We start from the raw sequence: 20,859 nt of genomic DNA, 5'->3' as shown, positions 1-20,859 counted from the left end.
TTGTTGGGGTCCATACTGTGGCAGTCTGGGATAGGAGCTCTTAATATCAACGTTCCGGGATGGGTGATCCCTAGGAAGAATCCCCTGGTGGCCTTAAAATTCTCTATATGTATGTTTGCCTGGTGAGGGAGGTAAAGAGCTAGGAGAGTCATAATTAAGGAGCATTCTTAGCTAATTCCCACTCTGGCCAGTGGCAAGAACAGGAGGACTTTGTAGGAATTTTCTAAACCTGCACTGAGGCTGGGGACAAGGCAGCAGTCCTTGCTTTGCCTGCATTGAGTGAGTGTTCTCGACTTCATAGTCCTAGATTCTTACTGATGTAGTGACTAAAATCCACTTCTCTCAGGAACTCCATGGTCTTGTTTAGCCACAGCCTCAAGGAATGCCACATTGTGGGGTCAAGTGCTAAGAATCCAGGGACTGGAAAAAAAAAAAACTCAGATTGGTCAAACTTATGAGAAACATTATTAAGAGGCAATCAATCTTCCTCCGGTGACATGCTGGCAGGAGTGCAGGGCTGCTGAGTCCGATCCCTGGAGGGGTTAGCGCTGGGACAGCCAATGTGGGCAGGCTGCCTCCCCTTACAACTGAAGGGTGAGCAGTGTCTGGAGAAGGAACTTTGGGTGACCTCAAGGAACGATGCTTGCGGCCTGGCCTAGGACACCCGTGAGAACATTCTCTGTTATGTTTATAAACTTTACAAAGTTATGATCGCAGTTATATAACCCCTATGTGGTGCCATAGTTAATGAAGTGCTGGAAGTTAGGAAAATAACAATGATGTTGTTTTGCCCGCGCTGGGCTTTACTATACAAGGGTTAAACTCAGTGCTAATTTGCTAATGTGACACCGGATGTGATCTCTCTAGCAATGGCCACAGGTCAAGTCAATCTTCTATTTCAGGAAACTCATAGCAATCGAATTAATATACAACCATATAAAGTCATTTCAAAGAAGGAATGCTAATGAGTGACTGAAATTTGTGGTTTAATTCAAATGCAGAATAAGATCATCCCATAAAAATAGCTATAATAATAATTTGTTGACTCGATAGTTTATCCTTGTTTTTATTTTTTGGGCACCAATCTGCAATACCAAATGCCCATTTTGAAAAATGCCACCATTCCATCTCCTCCTCCCACAGCTGCTGCCTGCTTGCCTATTTAGAAAGCGCTCAGCAGCTTTTTCGATAGCTTTCTAATTCTTGTCTTTGTAATAACAATAAAAATAAAACTTGAGGGCTCCGTCTTTATATCCATCTCCCAGCACACCGTGAGGCATACACACAGTGCCTAAGCATTGCTTGCACATGGAAGGCACTCAATAAATGTTGGTTGAGTAGCAATGAATCAGCACAACCATTTGCAGATAAAAAAAATCACTTTTTCACCTGAAGTAGAACCTGGAGGTTCGAGTCAATATTTAATTAAAGACCTAATAGTTGTGTTAAGCCTAATGAATTGTTGTACCTACAAATGTCATAACATTTCTCTATTAGATCACAAAGGGATTTTGATGGCCAAAGAAGTACTTGGACAGTAAACTATAAAAATCTTAGTGTTCACTTGGATGAATTAAACATTATAGAAACTAATAAATGGCTGTAGCCACATCCTTTTATTAAAAAAAATTCATAAACACACTGGAGGGAAACAATGTGATTGTGACATTCAGATATATTCAAGACAACAATATGTTCTTTTCTTTAGTTTTCTCAGAGGACAAAGTTCTACCAAAATCATTTGCTGAGGTACTTAAAATATTGAAATGACAATATTTAAAATATTTATTTATTAACATTTTTTAGAGGTAGCATTTTAAGAATTTAGATCTTTTGAACAGGTTTTCTGCCTAGATACTTTAGCTCTAGGCAAATTCCTCAAAACCAAAAAACTAAAATAAACCTCTTTTTATAAGACATACAAGACTGGTTACAAGATGAATAAAACTCATAAAAAAATAAAACAACCAAATATCAAATTGAACAAGATAAGAATTATGATGTTATTTCAACTTTTATCCTCATAGATATGAAAATTTTAAAATCCTCCAATTTTCCTTTGAAAGAAAAATAAGCATATAAAATGTCAACAAGGCTTCTCTTAAATTTTTAACAGACTCATAAAAAAGTAAACTGCAAAAAAACTTGAGAAACATTTTGCATATGATTTCCATAAAGTTGTTTCACTTCCGGAAAACTCAGAATAGTACTGCACATGTTCAGTACAGCACAGCGTAGGGAAGCATGCCAATGAAGAAAACTGCAGATTTCAGAGTGCTTTTATCAAAAATAATGTGTTTTATGTAATTATAATTGAGCATCTCCTTAGATTTTCAAATCATAAATTTTGTGGAACCCACCACTACATCCTGAAAGAGAACTTAGCCCTTTCAGTAACATTTCATTTCCAATTTCCTCTAAAAGTATATCTGTGTTAACTTCTCTGGTATTTGGGACAGTGGCTAACCCATTCACTTTTCATAGGAGGGAAAATCAGGGCTCATACCAGAATAAATGGCATTGTTTTATCCTGGTACAAATGCAATCAATTAATCAAAGGAAGCAGAATCCAGGTTTAAATCAAATGTAAGAGGTGGGGGGCATACTATGTTTTTCTATAAACCTGCAATAACCTGTTATTTTATTTAACCTACTCAAAACCTCTTCAGGTAAAGATATTTCCACTTTTGTGAGTAGAACAGTGGGTATACAGAGGTGAGTTACAAGTTTGAAAGCAAAATCTGAAAAAAAAAAAAAAAACCTTTCATCCCAGGAAACACTAAACCAACAGCATTTCCTCCTGTCAGAATCAGATTTAAATACATTTTTCCTACAAATATTTTGATTGTATTGTGTCACGTATATGTAAATGACTAAAATGACCACCATGTATTTTGAAAATTCCATGTATTTCTCCATAATTTTAATAAACATTAAATATGATTAACTACCTATGAGGAAATTCTCATGCTTAGGAGTAATTACTACAAATATCTCATCTGTAAATAACTATTTTTACTTCTGAAAGTCCAGTGCAGGAACAGTTCCTTGTGCAGAAAACCAGGACTTTGCTGTGGAAAGATGGCTGCCTCCCCCCATCGCCCTGCCGCCTACCCAGGCTGTGTAGATCCTCTGCCATGGGCTGTAAGCTGTGTCTCCCAGGTGCACAAAAATCTCTTGGATGCCACAAGTGGATAAGAATGAATCTATTCAGAGTTCTGATGAGACCTGGTCAGAGCAATTACACTCCTTAACTCTCAGCTGTGGATAACACCCAATTGGAAAAGTATAAAAAAAAAAAAATAGTAAAACTAAGACAGTATTTGGTGGAAATATGGTTGTAGGAAAGAAATGGAGGTAAAGGATAGAACAATCATAAAATATGTTCATTGGTACAAGAGAACACAGCCACTTCTGTAGCTCTGTCCTGGGCTGTGTCCCAGGGTAAATTGGGAGATTGGGATTGATATATACACATTTCTATGTATAAAGTTGCTCACTAAAAAGGACCTCCTGTATATCACAGAGAACTCTACTCAATACTCTGTAATGGCCTACATGGAAAAGAATCTAAAAAAGAATGGATATATGTACATGCATAACTTATTCACTTTGCTGTACACCTAAAACTAACATTGTAAATCAACTGTGTCCTGGTGTGTGCTAAGTCTCTCCAGTCATGTCTTTGCAACCCCATGGACTGTAGCCTGCCCAGGCTTCTCTGTCCGTGGGATTCTCTAGGCAGGAATACTGGAGTGGGTTGCCATTTCCTTCTCCAGGGCATCTTCCTGACCCAGGGATTAAACCCACGTCTCTTGCATTGGCAGTTGGATTTTTTACTACTAGCTCCACCTAGAAAGCCTCCAATAAAATTTTAAATAAATAAATCATAAAAAAGTGGCTGCAACTGACTGTGACTGGCTATCTGTCTAAGGATGGCCCTGGGTACTAAGACAGAAACAATGCTCATTTGCTACTACATATGAGCTATCCTGGACCTACCACCAATTTCTTACTCAGAGGACAATGCTTTTCACATGTGAACTCATGGATTATAAGACATATGTTTTACATTAATGGCACTCATCTTTGAAGAATCATGGCAAGAAGAACAGCTGTGTCCCTTACCTCAGAGATATGACTCTTCATCTTGGATTCTTCATCATAGATTCTTTTCCCATATAGGCCATTACAGAGTATTGAGTATAATTCTCTGTGCTATACAGGAGGTCCTTTTCAGTGAACAACTTTATATACAGTAATGTGTATATGTCAATCCCAACCTCCCAATTTACCCCAGGAAACAGCTCAGGACAGAACCATAGGATCCTATTAGAAGAATTCATTTTTAGTAAGAAGACTACTTTCAAAATTATGCATACCAGAAAGATAAATATAAAACACATTAGCATCCATCCTGCTTTTCCACATGTAAGCAGAAGATGAAAATAACAGAGAAAAAAGATAATGAGTATTACATACTGTATCATTTAAAGATCTGATTCAGATTTGATAATTCATATCTTCTTTGCATTTAGATGTGTTGTTTCATGGAAACAGTCTTTAAGAGTCTCCTAGCCAATAGGGCATGAGAAGGTAATCCTTGAAAACAGCTTGGACAATGAGTTGACAGTGGCAATCAGACTCAGAACTCTCTGAAATTTCAGAAATATTCAAGGTCCATGGTGTTATACTATCACCCTGAAAAGGAATTGTATATTATGTAGCATGGGGGTTAGTCACTCAGTTGTGTCCTGCTCTTTGTGACCCCATGGACTGTAGTCTGCCAGGCTTCTCCATCTGTGGAACTGCCCAGGCAAGAATACTGGAGTGGGTTGCCATTTCTTTCTCTAAGGAAGGAAATGGGTGGCTTTTTAAAGAAATAGCCATAACATGAGAGCAAATTAGCATGTTCCAGGAGCATGACCTCCAAAAATAAAACCCAGGCATGCCTGGAGGAGGATTGTCCAGGAACCCACACTTCCTTCTAACTCTGCAAACTTACAATAAATTGGGATTTAAGGCAAACAAGAACTGACTCATTTGAAAAGACCCTGATGCTGGGAAAGATTGAAGGTGGGAGGAGAAGGGGACAATAGAGGATGAGAGGGTTGCATGGCATCACCGACTCAATGGACATGAGTTTGAGTAAACTCCGGGAGTTGGTGATGGACAGGGAGGCCTGGTGTGCTACAGTCCATGGGATTGCAAAGAGTCAGACAAGACTGAACGACTGAATTGAACTAAGGCAAACAAAAAAAAGGGAGCTCCCACCAGAGATAAAGACAGATAAAGGGCACCTCCAAAGTAAGCTACATATGCTTCAGTGAATGCAAGTCAACTACAAACATTTGCAGTAATAAGAGAATATGATTTTTCTTTTTGGAGAAATATTTCCTTTACAGCTTAATGGAGAAGTTTGAATCATCACGCAATTTTTAAAACCTAACCATTTTTCTCAGAAATTACAAATCATAGAGAAATAAACTTTAATATTATAGACCATTATATATCTTGTACCTGTTCTTATAGATATCTTCAAGTCACAAATGCTTTTACAATTTACTTTTCTGATGATCTTTGAGAAATAAAATTTATTTTCTGAACATTATTTTTGAATGACTATGACTACTAATTAAGTGTGGCTTTTAAATTGAATAATTAAGAACTTTGAACAAAAAAATAATATTTTACCTTTTAGCATCTCTACGTACATTTTGTTTAGTTACTCAATTGTGTCCGACTCTTTGCAATCCCATGGATTATAGCCTGCCAGGTTCTTCTGTTCATGGAATTTCCCAGCCAAGAACACTGGAGTGTGTTTACATTTCCTTCTCCAGATGATCTTCCCGATCCAGGAATCAAAACTGTGTCTCCTCCTTTGGCAGGTGGGTTCTTACCATTGAGCAAATAGGGAAGCCCCTCCACAGACATATAAGCACACATAAATAAATGACAAACAAGTTATTCTAGAATATTCTAATGACCTTAGGGCCTTCTATAGTACCCCATTAAAAAAGATCTCTCTTTCCAGAAATTCTATAATATTAATTACCTGAATTCTAACAGCTTTGAGCTCAAAGCTTTCCACCAGTATTATGTTCATGACTGCTTGTCACAGAAAACCATATGCTCTCAGAAGGCCTCTTTCTGAAGGCCTATACAGTTTTTAGACCTAAACCACAGAAGAGCAATTATTAATATGTGACGAATGAATAAAAATAAATGTGGACAAGTTTTCTTCTTCTAAGGGATACCAAGTGAATCTCATAATTTCCTTAAGGAAATTATAGTTATAGTTCAAATAGAGAGGGCTGGTATAACTAAAGTCATCATTCCAAATATGAGGCACTTCCTGGCTATTATTGACTCAATGTTAATTTATATTTTAGTTGCAATTCATTGAAAAAAATGGAGCCTAAATGTCCAAGGACAAAGGAATTAGGTGGAATAAGATGTGCTCATATAATTTAATACCTCACTCCAACTGAAAATTCTATTTTGAGGCATTTTTAATGACTTGGGGAAATTTTTATATTTGCTTTGTGGAGGAAAAAGTGTAAGGTAAAACTGAGCATATAGCTTAATTTTGTTATAAAGAAAAAAATGAAGGAGAAGATGGAGAAATGCTTATAAATCTTTTTGTAAGAGGATTTGAGGTGAATTTTATTCTTTACATATTTTCATAGTTTCTACAATTTCTATAAGTATATAATAGTTTTATAATTGAAAAGTTACAAAATTGTGGGAGAGTTGATTTGCATGACAAAGCAAAAAAAGTCAAAAAAATAAAATATCTTAAAAAAAATCTGTTTTTTGTTAGGGAAACTCCAGAAGAATTAAGATAACAAACGTAAGATCACAGCAGTACAGATATTACAAAGGATTGAAAATATTAAATTTTTTTGGTTTCTCTCTCAAGATTGTTACCAAATATCCTCTAGTTGAAGAAGCACATTTTAGCATTCATATTGAAATATTCTGAAATTGGAATGGCCTAAATTTCTTTTTCTTTTTTTCCATCCAAAAATTTTTAATAATACAAGATATATAAATGTGAATTTCCAGATGTGATTCTCAATTCTCTCTTTATTCAAGTGAATAATCACCTTCTTCTTTCCCTCCTTCCCTCCCTTCCTCCTTTCTTCTTTCTCTCCTTCATGCTTCCCTCCTCTCCCTGCTTACCTTCCTTCTTTGTAATATGATTGAATACTTGGGCTCAAGCAAAACAGACTACATTTTTGCTCTACCATCTACTTACTATATGGCCTTGGACAAATTTTTTAAGACTCATAAATTCTTAGTTTTCTCATCAGAATTATACTACACACAGAGTTTGCAAGAATTGGATAAAAAAAAAAATCTGTCTAAAATGCTTGGACTCTGGTGGGTTCTCAGTGCTCATGGTCCTCCTCTGATGGATCCATTTTCATGTGTTTCCACAACTTCTGGTAACATGTCTGCACATAATAAGTACTACTAAAGGCATGGTGGCTAATAGAGCCAAGATAATGTTTCAGTTCAGTTCAGTTCAATCGCTCAGTCATGTCTGACTCTTTGCAATCCCATGGACTGCAGCATGCCAGGCCTCCCTGTCCATCACCAACTCCCAGAGTTTACCCAAACTCATGTCCATTTAGTTGGTGATGCCATCCAACCATCTCATCCTCTGTCATCCCCTTCTCCCACCTTCAATCTTTCCCAGCATCAGGGTCTTTTTAAATGAGTTAGTTCTTCGCATCAGGTGGCCAAAGTTTTGGAGTTTCAGCTTCAACATCAGTCCTTTCAATGAACACTCAGGGCTGATCTTCTTTAGGATGGAAGTTTAACTGACTAAAATTTCTCAAATCAGATATTTATCCTTCATTAATTTTGGACAAATGTGTCCAATTTTGTTTAAATTCTTTCTAATAATGGATCAGTCCTATGATGCAGATCTATGTGAGACTTGCAGATGAAGATCTCTCAATCTATCTTTAGGAGTGAAAGATGTACTTTCCCTCCTTCTGTGAGTGCTGTGAGCATTGCCAGCAGACAACCCTCATAGGTGGCCTTGCTATGCAGAGATTTACCCCACTCCATTCCATGCTCATTCCCAGCGTCAACCTGCATATCATGACTTGTCCACCCAAAGGTAACAGGGTGGTTGTCTCGTCCAACTCTGATGGTCAGTCCAGTTCCAGAGTTCCCAGGAGCTTGGCTGAGGCCTTATCTGAGACTACATTAGAGTCCAGCTTCTCAGTCCTGCCCCCTTCCCTTCTTTGCAAAGTACTGATCCCGAGTCAGCTGTTCACTATCCTCAACTCAGGATGTGTTTTCTGGTATATATATCTGTGACATTCCCAAAACCAGATTTCCAAAGTCCACCTTTTCCTTCAGGAAAATGCCTTTCAAAAGCCTTGGAAGTGCCATGTGTAGTTTGAAGTGACTGGCTGTGTTTATTAAGCCTCCTGTAATGCCGGAATATGTCTATGAATGTTTCATGGTATGCTCCTGTGAAACTGCAATTTTTCAGTGAATCCCCTTACTTCCCAGTTCCCCAGGGACAAATAAAACTTTCCTAGTCAGAGTTGGAGGTAAGCAGACTCCAAGGGAACAGTTTCCTCCTATATTTTAAAACAGTATAATTTATTACATGAAATTAAAAACAACATAAATTAGTAATTCAATCCCAGCATTCCAATTTAATGAACTAGAGGTTTTGTTGCATTTATTGTTTTGTTCCACTGGACCGTTCTTTTGGTATATGAATAGAAAGTTCTTCTTTATTAATAAACAAGCATATAAAAAAATTAAAGGTGCCCTCTACACAATTATGTTGATGTCTCATAGGAGTGCAAATTCAATAATTTAAAATATTATTTTTTTTAGCATATTCACGACCACAGTAGAGAAAAAAGTGAAATTTGTGTCTTTTTAGTTTAAACTCCTTTTAAGTGCAGTGTAGCAAAGCAATTGCTCCCTAGTGGCATGTGAGAAACACTTACTTACTGGGAAAATTGTTATTGGATTACAGCTCTGGCAGCATAAAATGTGAAAAAAGGACATCTCTGACATCCAAAAAGTGACCAATGATCAGAGATGTGTAACATCTATTTAAAATCCAAGTTCAATGCAAGACTTCTTGTCTACCTAAAACAAAAGTGACGCCTGGGATCTTAGTTCTAGTTCATTCATTGCTATTTCATAATAATTTATCTACTGTAATTTGGAATACACAACAGATGCAAAAATCATTAACAGATATTTAAAAACTCTAAAGAATTGGCTAAGGCATTTTCCTAAATGCTCATCATTATCTAGATATCACAGTCTCTTTAAGAGGTCTTATTTGCCTCTGAAGAATTTAGGCCTATTATTGAATGCCTGCTATGTGCAAGACTGGTTTTTCTTAAGTTATTTCCTCAACTGTCTTTTATTTGACCAGCCTCTGCTCCTGTAGCTTATGGCCTTCCTGTTGGTTTACAGCAACTCTTGTTTACACTTTGGCTTTTCTTCATTCTGACCCCTTTAGTTGTATCTGCTTTCAGCTTACTTTCAGACAGTAAGCTCTGTGAGGGCAAGGATCCTATCTGTCTTATTCTCAGCTTTCCTCTTAGCATGCAGCACTGTTTCTGATCTAGAGCAAGTGCAGAATGCCTGTCTGCTCACTGGATGAATACATGGGTGAACATCTGGCTTCTACCTTCATTTCCCAGGTTAACTAGTGTTTGCCTCTTCTAACCAGAGGAGGCAATGGCACCCCACTCCAGTACTCTTGCCTGGAAAATCCCATGGATGGAGGAGCCTGGTAGGCTGCAGTCCATGGGGTCTCGAAGAGTCGGACATGACTGAGCTACTTCACTTTTACTTTTCACTTGCATGCATTGGAGAAGGAGATGGGAACCCACTCCAGTGTTCTTGCCTGGAGAATCCCAGGGATGGGGGAGCCTGGTGGGCTGCCGTCTATGGGGTTGCACAGAGTTGGACACAACTGAAGCGACTTAGCAGCAGCAGCAGCAGCCTCTTCTAACACTGTATGTACTCAGTCTAACAAACACACAACAGATTCTTTTTAATCTCACAATGCATGAACTCTCCCATATCTACTACCCCCTCACATAGTTCTGTCATGAATTAGAACTAATTTTATGATTTGATGAACTCTATATCTTTTCAAAATGCGTATACAACATAAATGTTTAAGAAAAGGGAAAGAACTCCCAGATTTGGTAATGTGAGAGACAAGATAACCTAAACAAGTATCCTGCTGTAAAAGTTTGATATAAATACATATTAAATTTTAAAAATGTTTAACTGAGTAAGTAAGAAGGTAGAGAAATTGTCAGGGACCAAACATGAGAGCAAGAATCTAGAGTAGTAAAGGCCGTAAAGCCCAAAATAAAAACAAGCAAAGCTGAAATAACTGAGAAGCAACTGGTATTCTGGGGGGATCTGTTCAGTCTTGATGAATTTGAGGGGCAAAGACAGGAGGCAAATATTAAAGAATGCTTAACTTAGAGAATCTCATAGGACAATATCACATAAAGCCAAGATCACAAAGGTCTTCACTCTTAGAGAATGGGTGAAGAAGAAGAAAACTTGTCTTACAGAGGAATAGCAGAAAAATTTATGTCTGGTTAGAGAAAAAAATTTAATTCATAAGCCAACCCTCACCCAAGTTTATAGCTCATACATATTCATACTACCTGTTTTGGCCAAAAAATTCAAATCCAGAAATTATTTTAAGAGATATTCTGATTTGGAAGTTCCAAATTAGAAATAACAAATATCCTTTATAGAGGAAAGCCCCTTGAAACTAGGTCTCAAGGTATTTCCCCAGATGAAAGTTGATGAAACATGAAAATGAACAAAATAGTACAAAATAAAATAGAGTAATTCATCTGAATACACTGAGGGCCATAATACACTGAAATGAACTAAGCATTCCAGTTAAATTAAAGACAAATATTGGATGATGGCGTTTTTTTAAAAAATCCATATGATTTAAAAAAACCATATGATACCTACAAAGAAAAATCCAAAATACAAAACTAAAAAATGTTTAAAATAGAATGACAAACAAGAAAAAATACTAAACAAAATGGATTGTAAATTGTAATAACAAAATAATTCTAATATTAAAATAGACTTCAATATTAAAAGAATTACTATGTATTGAAAAGGTTCATTGCATAATTAATATTTCAAAAATATTTATATTTGGAAGATTAAAAAGTTGTAAATATGTTTATTGCTATTGAATGCATGCTAAACTGCTTCAATCATGTCCTACTTTTTGCGACCCTATGGATTGTAGCCCACCAGGCTCCTCCGTCCTTGGTATTCTCCAGGCAAGAATATTGGAGTGAGTTGCTGTGGCCTCCTCTAGGGAATCTCCCTGATCTAGGGAAACCCACGTCTCCTGCAGCTCCTGCATTGCAACTGGATTCTTTATTGCTGAGTCACTGGGGAAGACCCTTGTTGCTGTTAACGCTGCCTCAAAAATTTATAAATAAAAAGTGGGAAGAACTGCATGAAGAAACTGATAAATATACTTTAATTTGGTGATATTGTAACACAACTTCTTCAGCAGTTCCTAGGTTAAACAGACAAAAATAACTGAGAATATAGATTTGAAAATCACACATAGTAAACTTTATCTAAAATATTTGTATTAAACATAAACATCTAACAGTTGATTTTGAAATTTACCACCCACTAGACCATTATGCAAATCTCAACAAAATTCAAAATACTTTTAAATAGTGAGTTAATGAATAAATCATCATAGAAATTAGAAATTAGTATACAATAGTAATAAAAACACTAAATGTAGTAGATGTCAAAACTTGAGAAATGTAGCTAAAGTGCTCCTAAAGGAAAATTATAGCCTTAAAAATGGTAACATTATAAAAACAGAATGTTCAAAATTAATGAGCAATAAATCAAGTTTTGGAGTTTTAAACAAGTACAGAACTCACCCTAAGAAAATGAAATAGTAAAAAAGATAGATAAAGCAGAAATTAATGAAATAGAAGACAGAGGAAAATCAATGTAAACTATTTGCTTTCAAAAAGATTAATGAAATTTATATAACTCAGACAAGATTGACTAGATAATTGTAAAATTTTTCAACATTTATAAGTAAAAGGGGTCACTACCAAAAGTTGTTGATATTTAAAAGAATTAAAATATAGCATGAACCACTCTCTGGCAATAAATTTGAGAACATCCATGAAAGACATATATTTCTAGGAAAATACAACCAAATCTGAGTCAAGGACAAAAAAAAGGGACATATATAGTCCTTCAACTATTAAAGAAATTAAAATAGAGGTTGAAAACTCCCCACCAAGAAAATACTACATTTCAAGTAATTTTGAAAATACTTTTACTGAACTTTTAAAGAACATGTAATTTCTGTATAAAAATTTGGCAGACAGTAGAAGAAAATACATGCCCCAAGTCATTTTGTGAGATTCTTCCTGCAAACTGAAAACACCAGAGGACAGAACAAGGCAAATCATTAGTCTTTCTCACATATATGCATAGATGCAAAAATCCCCAAGCAACACTAACAAATGGAATCCCATCATGTATAAAAAGAAAAATATATCAAATCCATTGCATGCTTATCACAGAAATGTGAGTTGCCATTAAAAAATTCCATTAACACATACTTTATCAAGTTTAGCAGATTAAAGAAAAGAAACCAAAATTTTCTCAAGATGCAGGAACTTTATATAATTTTCAAATTTCATTTATGAAAAAAATAGTCTTAAACAATATAAAGAGAGAAAGGATTTTTCTTAAAATGATACAGGGCATCTGCAGAAAAATCCTATCACAATTCTGATACTTAATAGTAAAACTTAAAAATGCTTTGTTTAAAATCAGTTATCTGAAAAAATGGTAACTATTAACACTTTTACTTATCATTGTATTTAAGGCTCTTATTACTGCTTCCCAGGTGGCACTAGTGGTAAAGAACCTGCCTGATAGTACAGATGTAAGAGACATGGGTTCCATCCCTGGGTTGGGAAGATCCCCTGGAGGAGGGCATGGCAACCCCCTCTAGTATTCTTGTCTGGGAAAACCCATGGACAGAGGAGTCTGGCAGGCTACAGGTTGCAAAGAGTTGGACATGACTGAAGCAGCTTAGCATGCACACATGTTGCATCACAGCAGTAAGACAAAAAAAGACAAGGATTAGAAAAGAAAAGAGTATAATACAATACAACCATGCAAACTGAGAACATATCAGTATGCAAAGCTCTAAAAGAATATTCCCAGAAAACTGTTCACAAATTATTAAATTAATAAGATGTTTTACTAAAATGCTAGATATAAATGAGCTAACTTATGTTTCTTTATATCAGTAATAATTTAAAAATATAAAAAATTTGAAGAATATGAGTTATAATAACATCACTAAATACAAGGGATGGAGGAATAAATCTAACAAAATACATGCAAGAACTTTATGGAACAAAATTTTATATTTATTCAAGGGGATATTAATGAAAACCAAAAAAAAATTATAGGTATACTATGTTCAAGGATAAGAAGACTAAATTTCATGAAGACATCTATCCTCCCCAATTTGATCTATAGATTCAGTGAAAGGCCAAACAGATTTTCAAAGCTGTTGCTTTTTTTCCACCCATCATATGTAGATGGTATAAGTAATGTGATTCTGAAATCTACAGCAGAAAATAAGAGAATAGAAATCATCAAATATGTTCCTAAATAAGCTGGAATGATTAGCATTATCATATATCAAGACACATTAGAAACAAAGTAATGAAAATGTTATGACATTGGTCAGAAACTGACAGAAGGGAAAGTGGATTGAATAAGACAGCCCAGATAGAGACACAAATTTATGTGAAATTTGATGTGTGAAAAACTGGCCATGCAATCCAGTGGGGAAAGTACAGACAATTCAGTAAATTAGTATGGGACTAAATGATTATAGATATGCAAAAATCCAAGCTCATAACTTACACAATTCTTTGTGGCCTAATGGCTTAAATGTGGAAAGAAAACATAAAAGCTTTTGGAAGTATGTTTAGAAGAACATTTTTATGACCTTGGCATAGGAAAGTCTTTCTTAAACTAGACCCTCAAAAGGAAAGATTATAAGGGTAAAGGCCAATAAATTTCTCTTCATTAAGATTTATAATAGTTCATCAAAAGTTAGCATAAAGAGTGGAGAAGGATGGCACCCCGCTCCAGTGTTCTTGCCTGGAGAACCCCAGGGACGGGGGAGCCTGGTGGGCTGCCCTCTATGGGGTCGCACAGAGTCAGACATGACTGAAGTGACTTAGCAGCAGCAGCAACAGCAGCATAAAGAGAATAAAAACGGAAACCACAAGTTGAGCAAATATGTGTATATATGAATAAAAGACAAAGGAATGATTTCCAGAATACAAAAAGAGCCAATCAATAAAAAGTAAATAGCTCAACATTAAAGTGATCAGTGTGGATCACAATAAACTGTGGAAAATTCTTATTAAAATGGGAATACCAGACCACCTGACCTGCCTCTTGAAAAACCTATATTCAGGTGAGGAAGCAACAGTTAGAACTGGACATGGAACAACAGACTGGTTCCAAATAGGAAAAGGAGTACGTCAAGGCTGTATATTGTCACCCTGCTTATTTAACTTATATGCAGAGTATATCACGAGAAATGCTGGGCTAGATGAAACACAAGCTGGAATCAAGATTGCCGGGAGAAATATCAATAACCTCATATATGCAGATGACACCACCCTTACGGCAGAAAGTGAAGAGGAACTGAAAAGCCTCTTGATGAAAGGGAAAGAGGAGAGTGAAAAAGTTGGCTTAAAGCTCAACATTCAGAGAACTAAGATCATGGCATCTGGTCCCATCACTTCCTGGCAAATAGATGGGGAAACAGTGGAAACAGTGTCAGACTTTGTTTTTCTGGGCTCCAAAAATCACTGCAGATGGTGACTGCAGCCATGAAATTAAAAGACTCTTACTCCTTGGAAGGAAAGTTATGACCAACTTGGATAGCATATTTAAAAGCAGAGACATTACTTTGTCAACAAAGGTCCATCTAGTCAAGGCTATGGTTTTTCCAGTGGTCATGTATGGATGTGAGAGTTCAACTGTGAAGAAAGCTGAGCGCCAAAGAATTGATGCTTTTGAACTGTGGTGTTGGAGAAGACTCTTGAGAGTCCCTTGGACTGCAAGGAGATCCAAGTCCATCCTAAAGGAGATCAGTCCTGGGTGTTCATTGGAAGGACTGATGTTGAAGCTGAAAATCCAAATCTTTGGCCACCTCCTGCAAAGAGTTGACTCATTGGAAAAGACCCTGATGCTGGGAGGAATTGGGGGCAGGAGGAGAAGGGGACAACAGAGATGAGATGGCTGGATGGCATCACCAACTTGATGGACATGAGTTTAAGTAAACTCCGGGAGTTGGTGATGGACAGGGAGGCCTGGCATGCTGCGATTCATGGGGTCACAAAGAGTCGGACATGACTGAGTGAGCAACTGAACTGATATGTAAGACAAAATATGTGTATAGTCCTAAGATATTCAACTCATTACTCATTAGATAAAGGAAAATTAAAGCCATGATATGACATCATTTCCTATACAAGATATTTTTAAAGAATATAAAAGCCTGACAATATTAAATGTCTTCAAGGGCATGGACAATAAAAACATACTGCTAAAAAATAAATTGATATAGCTACTATTAAAGACAATTTAGGATTATTTTGGAAAGCATTTCAACTCCTAGGCAGTGGTTCTCAAAATTTGATCTAAGAATTTTTTCAGGAAGTTTGCAAGGTCCTTTTCTCTTCATCTATATATTTGTGTGAGACCAGATATTTCTTAGGTTCAGGTCAGTTCAGTTGCTCAGTCCTGTCTGACTCTTTGCAACTCCATGAACTGCAGCATGCCAGGCCTCCCTGTCCATCACCAGCTCCTGGAGTTTATTCAAACTCATGTCCATTGAGTTGGTGATGCCATCCAACCATCTCATCCTCTGTCATCCCTTCTCCTCACACACTTTCAATCTTTCCCAGCATCGGGGTCTTTTCAAATGAGTCAGTTCTTCACAACAGGTGGCCAAAGTATTGGAGTTTCAGCTTTAGCATCAGTGCTTCCAATGAATATTCGGGACTGATTTCCTTTAGGATGGACTGGTTGGATCTCCTTGTTGTCCAAGGGACTCTCAAGAATCTTCTCCAACACCACAGTTCAAAAGCATCAATTCTTCAGCACTCAGCTTTCTTTATAGTCCAACTCTCACGTCCCTACATGACTACTGGAAAAGCCATAGCTTTGACTAGACGGACATTTGTTGGCAAAGTGATGTCTCTGCTTTTTAATATGCTGTCTAGCTTGGTCATAACTTTTCTTCCAAGGTGCAAGTGTCTTTTAATTTCATGGCTGCAATCACCATCTGCAGTGATTTGGGACCTCAAGAAAATAAACTCTGTCACTGTTTCCATTGCTCTCCCATCTACTTGCCATGAAATGATAGAATCAGATGCCATGATCTTAGTTTTCTGAATGTTGAGCTTTAAGCCATTTTTTTCACTCTCCTCTTTCACTTTCATCAAGAGGCTCTTTATTTCTTCTTTGCTTTCTGAAACAAGGGTGGTGTCATTGCATATCTGAGATTATTGATATTTCTCCAAGCAATCTTGATTCCAGCTTGTGCTTCATCTAACCCAGCATTTCTCATGATGTACTCTTCATGTAAGTTAAATAAGCAGGGTGACAATATACAGCCTTGACATACTCCTTTCCCTATTTGGAACCAGTCTGTTGTTCCATGTCCAGTTCTAACTGTTGCTTACTGACCTACACTCAGATTTCTCAAGAGGCAGGTCAGGTGGTCTGGTATTCCCATTTTAATAAGAATTTTCCACAGTTTGTTGTGATCCACACAAAGGCTTTAGCATAGTCAATAAAGCAGAAGTTGATGTTTATCTGGAACTCTCTTACTTTCTTGATGATCCAAAGGATGTTGGCAATTTGATTTCTTAGGTACTTGAACCAAAACTAAAAACCCAACAGATTGAATGAAGAGCAGATACAATAATTTAATTCAAGTTTTCCTTAAAGTCAGAAATTACAAGATCTTCAAAAATTTAGAATAAGTCACTGCTTTTATTAATTTATTTTTGTTTTAAAAATAGTCTTTGTAAAAATGTTACTAAAATTAACATGCAATGGGATTATTAGTTTTAAATAAATTAATAAAATTTAAACATTTTTGAATTTTAATCTCTAATACTAGGAAAATGTATAAACAAATGTATAATCTACATAAACAAAAGCTCTTAGGATTCTTCAATAATTTTTCAGAATGAAAAGTGGTTGTAAGACCAGAAAGTTTGATAATTGCTACACTAAGCTCTTCTAGAAGTATAAATCAGGAGACATATATAATAATGTATATGGTGAAAATTTATCTGTAGGTACTGACGTGGAGAGGCTTCAGAAATATGTTAGTTGAGAAAGGCAAATCATACATATAATGTCAATTACTGGATTGAAACAATACAATTATTGTATTGTATAATATATTGTTTAGAGAAAAATACATGTGTCGGAACCTGTAAAGAAAAATAGAGAAATAAATAGGGAAATACAGAACATAAAATTTGGGATCATGATTAACTGTAGGGAAATATAAGGTGTAAAGAAGAGCTTTAAAACTTACGTGTTCTATTCACCCAGTAATTAGGTGGTTACATGGATGTTGGCTTTATTTTTAGCTTTTGGACCTTGTAATATACCTATATATTACAAACATTCTTCTGTGTATACTATTTAATTAGAACATTTTTAAATGAAAAAAAAAGTGCATTCGAATGAAGAAGACAAGGAGAAAAAGGGAGAAACAAGAAGGAGGAAGGAAGGACCAAGGCAGGCAGGCAGTATTTCCTGACCTTTAATAAGGGCTAAATAAATCTATTAAATTCACCTCCTCCAATGTTAACCAACTTTTCTGAGCTCAGGAGAGATAACCTTTTGGGAAAAGATGTCACCTGTTCAGACCTACATATCCTAAACCAGTGTTAAAACACCTATTTTAAAACTCTTTCAGATAAGACACATTTGTGATGAAAGTGATGCTGAGCAGATTTCTCTCTAGGATTGACTCAATTCCATGTGCAACTTATAGAGCTCTACAGGTTATCAGGATCAGAGGAAGTGGTCTCAAAAAGGGTTTAGAGTTTTTGTTTGAAACTATGGAGTCCCTACCCCAGGACAACCTACACCCTGCCTCCTGACACCCAAGACCTAAGGTAAGACTAACACGTCTACCTTTCATACAGCCCAGTGACCTTGTGTCCATGTCCTGAAAATACTAATGACTAGGTGACGATGCCCTCTAAAGGGGAATGTGGGACAGAGAATAGTGTGAGCCTGGGTACAGGACTTTTCATTATTTCCTAATTGGTACAAGTGAGTTTTTTTTGTTTGTTTGTTTTTCCTTACCACCATTTTCATAGCTCCTTTATATTCTTATAATTATATGATTAGAAATGTTAGCACATATTTTGCCACTTTCGAATTGTGTTCCCAAATAGAATTGGGAAAAGAAAGAAATACACATAGGGAAAGGAAAATGGAAATATAAGAAGAAAAAAGTTTTTAAAAATTGTACTATTTGGACTAGCTTGTGCCAACAACTATTCCTAACAGTAACTTTAGGGACCAGTAGTGTTTCAGATATATACCTCCTGTTGCAATGTCATCATTTTGTATATTAAGAATCAAAGATTTAGGGAAATGTTAGACCCCTTTCGAAGTGTGTGAAATATCAGCAGTGTCAGCTCACTCTCTAATCTGCTTTTTCAAATACCCAATATATTTGTAGCAATGGTTTATCAAAAAGTTAATGTGGCAGAATAACCACACTGAAAATTAACTGTGCCTTATGGGACTGCCATGAAATACAGGGAATCTTTTTTCCAATACTTTTTAAAAAGGGCAGCCACCACATTAGAGTTTGATGGTTTTAGGTTCTGTTTCCTCAGGGGAGAGTTGAGAAGTATTTACAAAACTAGGACTCTGTAACAGCTTATTTGAAAAGAGACAGAGAAGAATAGTCCAACCACAGAAATTCGGTCATGCTCAAGGTATGAAGACTGAAGATGGGACAGGAACAGTAAGTACAAAGGCCTAGGAAGTCAGGGGCATCTCCAGGGATAGGATGTGAGAAAATAAGAGGTGGATGTCATGAATAAAGGATTTGATGATCTTGGACTGTTGTGGGGCTTCCCAAGGACTTTCATGGATGTTATGCATCTCAGTAGTGACCAGAATGCCCTGAAAGCAAGAGGATAAAAGACTCTTCCACAATTTCTTAAGTTCTTGGATTGCATAAACTCTACAATTCTCATGTGGTTCCAAGACAGAGAAGGAACCTAGAAAATTAACTGAGGTTGATTTCCCATCAACTCTACTGCATGGGCAAGATAACAGGGAGGAGGGCAAGAGTTGGATTTATTATGAGTTTAGAAATCACCTTTCAGAGAGCACATGTGTCTTAAAGGACCCAGGAGGGCTAGGAGTCAGGTAGGTTGAGCTTATTCCTTGCTGTAGAACAATAGAACAGTAGAGCTGAATATTAAGATTATGGTTTCGCCAATTTGTGGTTGCCATGGGAGAGGGAGAGTTAGGGAGTTTGGAATGATCATGTATACACTGCTATATTCAAAATGGATAACCAAGGACCTATTGTATAGCATATGAAACTCTACACAGTGTTATGTGCCTGCCTGGATGGAATGTGGGTTTTGGATACATAGATATGTATGGCTGAATCCCTTTGAGGTTCACCTGAAACTACAGCATTGTTAATAAGCTATACCCCCAATACAAAATAAAAAGTTTAAAGTTTGGAAAAAACAAGATTATGGTTTTGGAGGCAGAGAGCCTGGTCCTAGTCCTGACTCTTGACTCCTCAATCTCTTGAAACTAAAGTTTCTTCACTAAAGAAAAGGTATGTATACCAATCTGGGTTTCTACTAATAAGAGTTATTGAGAAGATTCCATCTGATAGCTACATTAGTGTCTCACATATTAATGAATGCTCAGAAATATTAGCTATCATTTTAACTATGCTAATTACTCTGAAACTCGGTTTTCCTACTCTATGAAAGAAGGTCAATGTCAGTGACCACCTTCTGGCTTCTAGAAAGATTAACGTATCTGAGGAATTAAGTGGTAGGAAAAAAGTGTAGGACAGAAAGTTCCCCCAAATAATGTCAAAGGCTACCATTTACTAAACATCTAAAGCAGACAAGATCCATGCTCATTTATTTCATCCATATGATCCCACCAAATCCTTCAAACTACCTGGAAAGGTGGATTATACAGATTAGGAAAGTGAAGGTTCAAAAAGTTGAGTATCTACCCATGTCCACAGTGAGTAAATGGTTAAGCCTGGCCTGAAACATTATTACTTTCTACTCTAATAATATTAAATAATTATAATCTGAATGTTTTTTCCTAATTATACTGTTTAATTAATAATAGCTACCAAATACTGAGTAACTTTTATGTGCCTAGCTCTAAACTGGGAATTTAACCTATATTTCATCATTTGAATCTTACAGTAAGCCAAGATAAAAGTTACTGTATCTCCATTTTACAGATGAAAACTTTTAGAAACAGATTAAGAATGTGTAATGTAACAGTTGTAGCTAAAATTAAAATCTGCATAAATTCAAAGACTTTGCTCTCTCCTGCCCATTATAATTCACTGTCTCATATGACCCAGATATTCCACTGCTAGGTATCTACCTTACAGAAATGAAAATGTACACCCATACAGATTTGCATAGTATTCATAATCTTAGCAAAATT

The 20,859-nt window shown here is 36.3% G+C and overlaps 1 long non-coding RNA gene across 1 annotated transcript in view; it reads right to left on the bottom strand.

Annotated features, from left to right (window-relative positions):
* Window positions 1–1,611: 1,611 nt before the first annotated feature.
* LOC122677855 overlaps window positions 1,612–20,859 on the bottom strand; it is a 75,007-nt gene continuing 55,759 nt past the window's right edge. The window contains exons 3-5 of the long non-coding RNA XR_006335939.1: window positions 5,695–6,175; window positions 4,483–4,701; window positions 1,612–3,228 (exon numbers count right to left, since the gene is read on the bottom strand). This is a non-coding gene — a long non-coding RNA (uncharacterized LOC122677855). The remainder of the gene's footprint in view (window positions 3,229–4,482; window positions 4,702–5,694; window positions 6,176–20,859) is intronic.

Source organism: Cervus elaphus, chromosome 20 (assembly GCF_910594005.1).
Source record: "Cervus elaphus chromosome 20, mCerEla1.1, whole genome shotgun sequence".
Classification (NCBI taxonomy): domain Eukaryota; kingdom Metazoa; phylum Chordata; class Mammalia; order Artiodactyla; family Cervidae; genus Cervus; species Cervus elaphus.
This window is presented reverse-complemented; position numbering and strand designations above follow the sequence as displayed.